The following is a 12,432-nucleotide window of genomic DNA, read 5'->3' on the forward strand; positions in this document are numbered from 1 at the left end:
TTTCTTTCTGCAGTAAATTGCCAGTGGGTGCATGTCCTTTCCCTCCCTCTATTGCACATTGACATCAGTCTTAAAAGAGGAATTTTTTTTTATTAATTTGCCAAATAAATATAAAAGGAACGCTTGCCATTCTTTCTTGGTGGAATGTCCCAGCGGTTCCTCTGAGAGTTAATCACAGCTTTTTAGTCAACCATGTATTAAGTATGCAATGTGCTTATACACTATAGAGTTTGGTAGGCTTAATTCGTAGCATTTGCTGGGGATTTTTTTCGGTTGGGAAAAAAAAGAAAAATGATAGTGGAAAAGGGATGGAGTATTACACTCTGGGTGATGTGTCTAGGTTTGCTGAATGAAATATAAGTATTTTGTGCCTAATAGAAGTTGACAAATCTCTCAATGGTGTCTAGTAAACATCAAGCCAGCCTCGAAAAAAAAACAAATAATGGAACAACCTTTTCCTTTTATTTCTGTTCTCAAAAGTTGTTTGATGTAAACAAACATCTGTAAGATCTTCTCTCTATAAAGCACAACACTACAAAAAAGGTCTTACAGCTTTTTGTCCGGTCTTGAAGTGCCCCTATTTATTAAATAAAGTAAAGTAGACATACTCCAAGCCTTTCTGTATGTCTGGAAATAAAACTCTAAAAAAAAAAAAAACCCTCCTTTTTTTTTTTTCCTTCCCTCTCCTCATCCTCCGTCTTCTCTTGGGTTTTTGTAACACTTGTAGATTTTGCTGCGTGTGTTATTTGGTTTGTGAAGGCAGTGGTGTAAGGGCACAATGATAGAAATGGGTGTTTCTTTGTAAATATTTCTCCTGAATTTCCACACTGCTGCTGAACAGTGTGTAGCGTTCTCCCAGTCAGCTTTGCAATACTGACATCAATCATTTGAGAGAAATTATTCAGATTTTATTTTTGTATCTGTGGTAACAAAACATTAACCAAATTTATTTTCTTTTGTGGAAAGTTTTTTGTTTGTTTGTTTGTTTTATTTTCAAGCTATCGCTCATGTTAACAAATTAAAGTGCCTGAAGCCTCATCATTATTGTATCTATATACTAAAAGTTAAAACCCTGTTGTATTGATTTTTATAAGCCTTTTTACCTCTGTGTAAAAAAAATATATATACAAGTGTATGATGTACATTTTAGTTCTTAACTTCTTTTTTTATTGTTTCTAATATGTATGATCAGTGTAGCTATTGCTTTAAAATGTACCATGTAAATACAAATACATCATATCAAAATGACACTGTTTATTGTTATTCGGCTGGCTGGAAAATGAGGAGAAAATGAAGCAGTGCTGGCAAATGGGGCCATCACTGGAGCTTCCTCCCCAAGACCTCAGGGTTTCTGAGGAAAAAGATGGATTTATTTTATGTTTTCTGTAGGTGAATGCTGCTAGCTTCGGGTGTGAGCCATACTCACCCAAATGCAGTGGGGAGCATGGGGCAAGGTGTTTCTCAAGTGTTTTTCTTAGGTGGTTTTCAAGTGTTTAGCATGTTTTGGAGGAGGACATCTTCAGGGTGGCCCAGGTGCACTGGGCCCCAGGAGGCCTCAGCAGCCATGACATCAGCCAAGATTCCCCTCCTGGTCTTCCTTCCCTTCTCCCAGACCTTCATCCCATGCACTGCTTTGGGCAAGGCTAAATACACCATGGGAACGTTTTGATTTTATTTTGTTTCACCCAAACGTAGCGGCCCCAAAGAAAAGGGGAAAGCGGGGAGAAAGGCAGGCAGACATGGCTGCACAGAGAGAGCCACCTTGCTTTTTGAGGGCATGTGGTGGGAATTTGCACGGCTGGCTGAATGCCACCACCACTGAGGAGAGATGCCTGGGACAGCTGGCACTGCCATCCCTGCTCGGAGAGGTTTAACATGGAAAGTGCAAGAGGAATAACCCAGATAAAATGGACACCAGGCTGTGGCCAATTGACTGAAGAAACCAGAGGAAAAGCAGTGAGTATATCTGAATTTTTAGTTATCTCTAATGAAAGCTAGTCAGGCCAGCACCACACACTTCTGAAAAGCCTGTTGGTTTTTTTGTAGGTAAGTGATAGCCAAGGTGATAATACAACCAAGCCACTGCTCCTTTTTTACTGTGTGCAGCTGCTAGTTTTGCTGCTGAATAACAAAGCTGCCTTGAACAGTGTGTAAGAGGCGAGACAAAGAGTACATGCACCAAACTATACATGTCACTCTCAGACAAAAGGTTTGCTCTCTGTAATGGTCGTGCTTTGCATCACCAGCACACACCCAGCACATGGGTTGACGCGTCTGTTGCATAAATAACCTCGATGATTTAATTTGTCACAGCTTTGCTGTGATCCTGGGTCCACGTTTGCTTTTTATTTGCTTATATTTGTATTCGTGTCTTCCTAGAAATATTGTATGCTCATATAAGCATTATTCCTGTTTACATTTATGATACAATTATGTACTTGTTACAGACTTTTTAAAAAAAGACTACAGGCCTCATGTGAAGCACATGCACTGTGGGTCAGGTGTTGTGTTAGGAGGAATCATGTTGCACACAGAATCCTTCCATCTGCATTGATGTTCACTCTGTCCGTGGCTAAGTCAAAGGCAAAAAGGACTCTGATGGCCTCTTGCTTACAGTTCATCATACTCTCTTGACTAATTATGGCAGGAAGATTTCAGTGCTGTTCCCTGGATGTTCGAACTCAGCTTGTTCCGCAGAAGGCTTGGATAAGCCATGTATCTTCTTGCAGCGTGTTATGTCCTCATGCTTTCATCTGAATCAAAGGGATCACTTATGCCTAGAGATTTCTAAACTGAACCAGTACATGGTACACTTGGACCAAGACAGTTTGAATGATTTGCCTAACATCACATGGGAACTTTGTAGCAAAGTCTGGCCTGGGGTATCCTGAGCAAGAGTCCACCATAATCTCCATCCAGAGGTTGCCTCTTCTGTCATTCTGAAGATTAACTGGAAAGTTTGGGCTTCTACAGGAACCTCTCTGCATGGAGCACAAACCAAACCAATCAGCAAGAAATATGTAAATCTCTTTTCCCTACTATTTCCACTTAGAAATGCAAATTGGAAGTAGCTGTCAGGATGCCTGGAAACAAGAGTTATCATTGCATGTGTTCCCAGTGCTTATCACAAGCAGAACTTGGCTTCTCATACAGACCAAATGCAGCCTTTTTCACAAATCATTTGAGAGTGAGCTTGCAGCACTAACAACCAGAAACGCTTTCCTTTCTTCAGCACAGGATGCTAGATGAGTTAACATCCTCCTAACATCTTGTTCTTTTCCAGGATATTCAGCCTTCTGGTATTTTCTTAACATTTTGAATCAGGCAATTAAATTCCTTAGTATCTTGGTGGCTTACATGGAAATAAATAGAAAAATGTTTGGCTTCCACCCAGAGACAAGATATTTAAATGGTGGAAAGTATGTGTGTATTTTTGGGGTGGTGTACTTAGATCTCTACAACTATTTCATGCGCAACCATCCCATGCCATTCATCCCATTCCCCATGTTTCTTCATTTAGGAAGAGTTGACAGACTGGTTTGGCTTCTGCTTGGTTTCAAGCCTGCTGCCTAATATCGTGTGAGGCAGGATCTCACAGCAGTGCTATGGGAGGTTGTAAAGAGAAAGGTTTCTGAGGACTGTAACACAACCCAGCTCCCTGCATATGCAATCGCAGCTCTGTGCATTGATGTGTACTCTGAGGTGGCAAGGAAAGTACAAAGTCATTTCCAGACTTAATATAATTCATGTAATGACCTAAGGAGTCACTGATGTTAAGAATACATATCACTGCAGGGGGGAGCTAGAATTAATGCGTACTTTGGGTGGCTAAGACATTACCGAGTCATACACAGCTTTAAACTTAATTCTTATCTAGAATTCTTAATTATTCTTAATTATATACAGAGTGTAATATGAACTGACATTTCTTCTTCTGCATTTTCTAATGTCATGATGAGCTGCAGAATTAACCAACATCTGTTTTAAGGGAACTGACAGGACTACTATCAGGCTCACCATTTTGAGCAAGCATTTTTCTGATTTTCACACTCATAATTTCTCTGTTTCAGTGTTGTGCCAACGTTAGCTTACTAATTGCTTAAGCATTTGATGTGAGATTTCAATCTTACAAAAAAATAACAGGGATAGGGAACTTGTCAGTGAGATCCTTGATGTTGAAGTATCAAGTCTGCTATATTCCCAAATATACCCTATCTTCTAATCTGAGATTTCTGATACTCAAACTATGTTTAGCTCCAACCCAATTCAAAAACTAAAAGCTCAGACACTTCCAAAATTTGAAGCATTACTGTCCTTTTGCCCTGGAGGGCCATTTCCAACCTTAAAAGCCCAATTCCAGATCTACTAAACCCAAGTGATTTCACTTTAAAAGTGCTTACACTTTACAGCTTCCTGAGAACAATAATAAAAGCCAGGTTAGAAAGTATAACATTCAACCACATTTTGCAAAATTGCTGACCACAACTTAAAACCGAGAGCATTTTGATGTGTGCAGCCAAAAGAATTAGCACTCTGCTGGTTTTGTTCATGAGTCTGAACATTGCAAATTTCAAATCCCAGTAAATTTGTTTCTGAAAACTCTGAGCAGCTAAAAAAGAGTAGAAGCTAGGACTGAATGCAGATCCAGGATATATGGTTCTTCCATGAAATGCAAGTAGAAATACAGTCTTTTTTTTTTTTTTTTTTGAGGGGTACCTAAAATGAATCTCCCGGTGTCACAGTAATGTATTGATATGGGGTCTGATGTTGAAGCTCAAGCACCCTTAGCAGTTTTCACGTATTCCTGCCTCTGAGAGGAGTGTTCAGATCAACACTGGCTCAATCTGCCAAGTAGGAAGTGTGTATATGCATATATAATGTGTGTGTGTGCATGTACATTCTTTTGGAGCAGAAATCTGAAATTAACAGCATGAGCTAAAAACCCAAGTGATAGTTAAGTTTTAAATAAATAAATAAACAGGTCGAAGTCCAGCTCTGTGGCTGACTTCGGTGGCTTGGCAACAGTGAATGGGGTTTTCTGTGCAGTAGCCCCAAGTATTGGGTATCACTGCAGGATTTCTCTGTTCGCTTAGTGAATAGACCTCAGTGAACATCCTCATCTTGGGGAAAGCCCCAGAACCCCATTAAGTGGTTGAGCCAGCCACAGAAATGGGAAGGCTTCCAAAGTAGAGAGAGAAATAGCAATAGGATGAAGCAGAGAGATGTATTCTGCTCAGAGGACTACCTGCTTTGCTGTGACCTGAGTCACATGGGGAAACTGGGCATTTTGGTGAGTAGGAAAGCCTGTGCATTCATTCAACTACCTGAAATGGAGGGGTTTGGTGCAAACCATTTGGCCAGAGCAAGGCAGCCTTTGCAATTATGCCAGTACCACAGTTTAGCCATGCTGTCTGCTGTCTGCCACAGGGCTGAGACAGTTGGCTTCCATGTGTGGCCACAAGTGCCATAGGCCTGGAGCACGCTGGTGTGTCAGCAAGGTCCTCACACTTACAGAGGGTCTTCGCAGAGACATTCAAAGGGCTGTAATGTGTCAGAGAGGTAGCAAGAAATACCACATACACTTAATTTCATAACTCCGGCACCCATCACAGATGCAGTGCTATTTGCTGTGTTTGTGCTTCCCTGTGCCCACTGCAACCTTCACAAACCAGCCTGGAAATTTAAAAAATGTATCTAGAAGGCATAAGCAGTTTTGACTTAAAAAGTGACAAATTGGCTGGGACATTCCCTCAGCCACTTTTCACTCTTTTTCGCGGCTTGCAGGGTTTCAAGCTGGCAGCAATTCTTTCCGATATGAGGTTGACTTTCCAATCAAAGATTAAAAGGCTGAAAGGGTGCCTACGTATGAGAAGAAGCACCCCTGAAAGGACTGTGTTTTCAAACGCACTCACATACATAATGTTTTAAGAGCTGTCACCATCAGAGCACATTTTATGGCCAGTTCCTGAAGGAAGTGGTTGTAAAGATGTGGCATGAAGAACAGAAAATCCAGGTGCTGAGCAGAGAGCTTTTGAACTCACAGCAAATGCATGATGCTTTTTTCTAACCAGAACAACTGCTGTTTGTGACCATCTGAACTTAAAGTTACAAGAAAATGTCTTTGGGGTTTGTCAGGCTGATATCCTGTCTCTAACCACAGCCTGCACCAGATACTTCAAAGGGAGAGAATACAAGAAACTCTGTATTGCAATCATCTGGTAGCACAGGAAATTTCTTCCCAACATCAGACAATTTGTCACTGATTTATCCCCTCAAACTGGAAAGTTTATGTGCCTCTTCAAAAAAAATCCAATTGAATGTAACAGTGATGTGAGATTATTCATTAAGCCTAACAAATTTTTATTTGAAAATTTATTTGATTTCTCTGAAATACCATAACAACCTTTATACCATTTTCTCTGGAAATTTTTCAAGTGCTGAACTGATAGCTTGATAGATATTTTTTCTCAGTTTTTTTATACAGATAGCTCACAAATGTGATGATGCTGAGAAGCTGCAGCCCTATAGCAGTGTCTCCTCCTCCAAATCCTTCTCTTGGCAAGTGTTTTTAATCTCCTTTTATGGATCCTTTAACCGTAATTTTCTTATTGTTGAGATTATATTGTGTTCTTATTGTTATACAGTTTCTCTTAAGACTCCCATGTGTTAAAAGACACAAAACAGATTGAGGACATGAAGTTGGTAGTGAAAAGACAGCAAATGTATTGTTTTGTTTATTTGTCAGATTGCTGAGATTGAGCTGGATTTATAATACTTGTTTTCTGGTACTCAGATACTTTCAAAGACAGCTGTGCAGTAGCTGTGAATATAAACTGGGATGAACTGGGTGTCTGAGAGGGAGGTGTAAAGTCTGTATTTAGGCTCCTAAGTACAAGTGACTTTGTTCTGAGAGGTGTTGAATGTCTTGATTTCTTCCTGAAACCTATATGATTTCCTAGCTGGGTAGTTGTAAAATATTGGCAAACTTCCCTCTGTCTTCAGTAATATAGAATCACCCCCAAAATATAGCGTTCGGAGACTAATTACTGGTAGCTATTTTTCTAAGAGCCTGATACGTAGAACAATACCAAAATGCCTCTTTGTGTTTCTTTCTTTATGTAAAGCTCTTCTATGCATTTTCCCACCCCTGTAAAGAAATACAGAAAAATTCTGCAGCCTGAGTTGCCATCACAATCTATTTAAGGGTCATCTTTTTGGTCTTAGACATAAGCAACGCAAGTGAAAGACTGGCTTTGCTTAAAACAAGGCCTGGCCAGGTGAGTGATTCAGCCTACTAGTAGAAACTCAGTGGTTCTCATGTAGAAACTCATTGGTTGATGTTTGGATCCTAATTTGAGACTTCTTATTTGATTGTTTAGCAGCTGTTGATTGCTTCAACATGAACTACAGGTGATCAACTCCAGAAATCAGACCATAGGTTGCTGAAAATAGTAGGTATGGGGTTTTTTAAGATGTGGCTCCTAAGGCTCTGTGCCTCATTGAATTTAATCACAACTTGGAGCAAAAAGACACACAAAAATTCATCTTTGGCTTGGTTTCTAATGGTTTTGAATCGGCATCATTAATCTTCCGCTTGTTCTACTCTCGTAATGGTTTTTTAACCACATGGCCAGTGAAAGCCAAACTGAGGTATTGAAGAAATTAATTTTCTAAGGGCTTCATAGAAATAGACAGCTGGGTAAAACAGAGAGCTGTCAGTACTCTTGGTGAGGCAAGGCAAAGTTTGAGCTCGTCCGTGATTAGACACCAGAAAAACAACATGGGAAAAGCCTTGTTATGAATACCCTACCTGTGGATAAACTCTTCGCTGGCAGTTATGCCCTACCGGACCCTAAACATCCACTCCACAAAAGCAACTGTGCTTTCACACCATATCTCTCTCTTAAACAGCCTGTCATGCTCAGACACATCCTTTGGAAACCAAGTGCTGTTGTTTTCAGAACTTCTGGAATACTTGTTTTAACATATACCAGTGATACCTAGAAGGAAGGTGACATGTTTTCCCAATCAGGGCAAAGAAATGTGTCAAGTAATGCCCTGTTTTTTTTCAGTCTGGCTCTAGCTGCTAAAGGGTATGCTTCACAATTTGTTAATTCAGCTGAAACTGTTGGCTGTATCTCTGAAGGGCTGTAGGTGGATGATTTGTTTGGGGGTTTTTGTTGCCAGATTGAAGTCTTCTTTCACCTTTTTTTTCCTCACTTGCCTGTGCATCAATATGAGTATCTTTCCATCTATGAAATTAAATTATTGTGGCTGAAAAGTCAATGATTCCAAGAGATTTCCTTGGGCTTCCACTTGCAAGATGAGAGTGATTCCTGGGTTCCAAAAGGCTTAAAATGTCTGAGTCTTGCTAATAATAACAAGTCAAAGGGAATAGTCCAGCTGACTGTATGTAGGCCAGACTTAGTCAATTAACACACTCAGATAATGACCTACCAGTTCATGGAGCCTCCTAAATGTGACCACATATGAAAACAGCCACTAGCTACAGGAGGTCTGAAGGCTTCATGAATTAAAATAGCATGGAACTGCAAATATTTAGTTCTGGGATTTCTGGAAAGCCACACTGAGATAGAGAGCAACAGCAATTTCTGAAGAAACACACATCTTTCTGTGCTAATATCGAAACCAAAACTGTGGCTCACGGAACATTGATACCAGAAATAAACATCTCCCATCAGAAGTTGTTTATGGCTGGTGGCTGCAAACTGTTACTTGTTGGAATTGTTCAGCCAAAGTCAATGGGATTGTTCCTGCAGAAGTCTTTGCAGAACATGGTCAGCTGCTTGCTTTGGAAATTTTGTTGGTACATGTCTCCATATTGCTCAAGCTCACGTGAGCTGAAGTTTGGATAAAAGCTCTTTAAAAAGTGAGCCTCAAAATGTCTAATAGAGCCCTCTTTCATGTAAAAGATGAAAGCCACGTTGTCTTGACTGAATTCCAGCATCTATCCTTGTGTGTTCAAGCAGATGATGGAGGTTTTCTTGTGATGGTTCCTGAGCTGGGTGCCCTTTTACAGCCAATAAAGCTAAGTCTATTTGCCTTGAGTTTGCTGTAGGCTAAATGGTGTACAAAGGGGTTACAGTAAACTCGTAATTGGTGGCTGCCTGAATATGTGTGTGAGCCCTCAGTTCACCCATCTGTATGATGAGGGCAAAAGAGGGGTCCCTTCCTTTTTGACCCTTTTAATCTGGTTTGTTTGTAAGATCTTCCAGGCAGAGATTGTTACCACATGGTTGCACACTGTCTACTAGGATGGGGACCCTGGTCCCAGTGGTAAATAACAGCCTTCAACAGTTACTCTTATGTGAATAAAATACAACCGGCAGAGTGATCTGAGTCATCTATCAAATAACCCACAGCTCCACCCACGTACAGCTCCTCCAGATGAGTCCTGAGGTTAATCAGAAGAATCTAAAGAATGATGGGGTTAGGGTGATTTTGGTTGAGCACTGAAGATAGATGTATCCTCACAAGCTCTCCGTGCCGTTCTTTCAGGCTGTGGATTCTCACGGTTGCTGGCTCATCCCCAGAAGACCAGGGCTAGGTTTCTAGCTGCTCTGGGCAGGCTATGCCAAACTACAGGTTTAAAAATTCATTGCATTCTTCACATGCCAAATCATCTAAGTTAGAAAACAGGAGCCTAAGATTTTGCAAAGCTGCTTTTGCACATAAAGACCATTAAAAATTCATCGTGACAAGGAAAAACCAACAACATTGCCAGTAGTAGGGAACTTTATGTTGACTTGGCTAATGCTGTGTGGGGCTAACCCATGTTAATCCACTTAAATGGAAGGGTGAGCCTGATCCAGTAAAAGCAATAAATCCTCTTTAGAGCTGACCAGACTCTGGTTGCACTATAGGAGAACAGAGCTGAATGACAGACAGTTGGCAGGAGGTAAGTGGATGGGCCATGAATTTCCTACGTGCCAGGTGGTTTAACCCACAGCATCCCCTTTCCGCCATATGCATAGACCAGTTGTGGGTAGGAGCACATCCCAAAGCTCCTGGCCCCAAAGGTGGAAACTCCCTGCCCATACAGAGCTGGAAAGGTTGAAGCAGCTCTCCGTCATCACAAGGAGTGGGTACCCAAAATCCCTGTGTTGGCAGAGTTCTTACTCCAGGCAGCTTGAGCAAAAAGGGTGAGATGCAGAGATGGACAGAGAAATGCCCGACTTGGAGCTGGTGAGGCTCTGCTTTGCCTTGGAGGCAGCCTGCAGATGTCAGGAGAGAAGAGCCAGCTGCTGCTACCTTGCTATGGGTGAGGGACTAACCGGGTTGCTACTAAACTCCATCTTAATTACATCTGAGGCTGAAATGGCTCGGGAGCAAGCAGACCTGCATGCCTGGGAAGTGGCTGTTACAATCAGAGAGCAATTTTCTCAAGGCTGACCCAAGCCATGGAATTAAATCCGGACTGGGTGAGTATCTCTGTTTCCTTATTCCTCTGAGAAACCAGGCCTGAATTTAAAAGGCTGTTTAACACTTTGAAGCCACCCACAGTTCTGTCTTTGCCTCCCACACAAGCTCCAAGGAACTGACTCATTCCCACCGTATTTTCAGCTGTGCATAGATTCTGCTCGCAACCCAGGAAGATCCCTGTTCAGTCGAGTGAATCAAGCACACATTGTGACTCAAGTTAGCTGGTCTTGAAAGGGTTTTGCCATGCCAACTGACTGTCAGTGTATCTGAAGACATCTGCTCTGCCTTTTAAAGTAGAGTACAAACCATATTCTTTAGTAAGCCGTGTAATTTATGCCTTGTCTGCTGTTCTCTATTCATGATGCTTCCTTATGTTGACTGTTGAATAGCTGTCTGTGAAAATAAGTGACACTGTCATCTGCTGTTAAATGAAAAGAGATCTGCTCTGTGAGCAGGCATTTACCTTTCCTCCTCCATGGCAAACTCATATCACTTCTCTCCCTCTGAGGACACTGGTTTTGGTCCAATCTGGACTAAAGTCCTGACATCCCTGCATTTCTAGCTCGCTAATTCTTCCACTGCTGAGGAAATCAACTCACTCCTTGCTGACATCATGCTGTCCTCCCGCTATGCCATATCCACTGTGAGTCTTTAAAGCTTCATGCTATGCCTGAACAATTACACCCACTTTTTGGCTGGGAAACAGAGACAAATGAAGGCACTTAGAAGGAGGACATGGGAGCCCTGCCTTCCGTTTTCCTGTTCACACTGGGCTCATTACTGCTGTCTTTTCCCTCTGCCTTGGAGCGAATCTCCAGCAAATACCTGTTAAGGTCACCACTCCGTGCCTTTTTCTTGCTTCTCTGTAGAAATATCCCTGGTCTATTTGGGCTCTGGACCACTTCTGCATGCTGTGAGATCACAGCACAGTCTTTACAGATAAACATCTACAGGTTTTTGAGTGTAATCCTGCTCACTATATTGTTACAGAGGAGAGGGGGAGTAAGCATCCTTTGCAGTACAAAGGAATTGTCAACAAACCCAGAGAAGAAGGGGAGATGTATCCAAAGGCATACTCCATTTTTGGCTTGTTGCATTTTGTTTCCTTCATGCAACTCACTGAATGTTTGCCCCCTCTGCACAAGTCTGGGGCAAAGGCCTGGCTCTTGTCTGCACTATTAGCTTACAAAACCAGGGATTTACCTCTGTCACCACCTGGAAATTGAATAACGTAAAACCCAGCTCCTCTGTCTTACTGGCACTGGACTGAGGTCCATTAACTTCTGAGGAACTTCTTAGAGTGCAGAGTCCTGAGCTGCTCACAGTGGCTAGTCTTAGCTGAGACATGAATAAACAGTATAGGAGATAAAAGACAGGCTGGGTTGAAAGCAGCAGCTGTTTCCTATGGACTCCTGAATAAATTCAGGCTCCTCTGGCTGAGTGGCTGTGCTTTTGTCCTTATGCAAAGGCATGAACTGCTCTGGGAACCTTGTTTTGCTATGAGAGCAGAGTGCTATTTGTTTATCCTTAAACATAAAGGGTCAGCTCGGAAAGTTTTAAGAAGAAAAAAATGTGTATTTTAAACTGTCATTGTTTCAGGTAGTTCCATTGTTATTTCTTTTTGCTCTGTTATCTTGCTTCAGCTGTGACTCAATGACATCCTAAACATCGATGTGTAGATTATATATGGTAAAGAGCAAAGTCCTTGGCCGAAGATAGCCTTTTGCTGACTCCAGATGTGCTCTGCCATAAAAGAAACACTTGGGAGACCTGATGCTACACTACACAAGCCATTCAGTGTTTTACCATTGATTTCAACAGAAGGAGCTATCCCTTCTCTGTGTAACTGAGCAAAAGGTTTGGCTTGACTCTTTTGCTGTAACGAATTTCTGAAGCCGGGTCTGCGGGAATGACTCTGTCAGCAAAGCATGAACCTCTGCTCTACCCCTGGGAGTGCACAGCAAGTCTCAGAGCTTCAGGCATTTACTC

The sequence above is a fragment of the Mesitornis unicolor genome, unplaced genomic scaffold (genome assembly GCF_000695765.1).
Source record: "Mesitornis unicolor isolate BGI_N332 unplaced genomic scaffold, ASM69576v1 scaffold53657, whole genome shotgun sequence".
NCBI classification, from domain to species: domain Eukaryota; kingdom Metazoa; phylum Chordata; class Aves; order Mesitornithiformes; family Mesitornithidae; genus Mesitornis; species Mesitornis unicolor.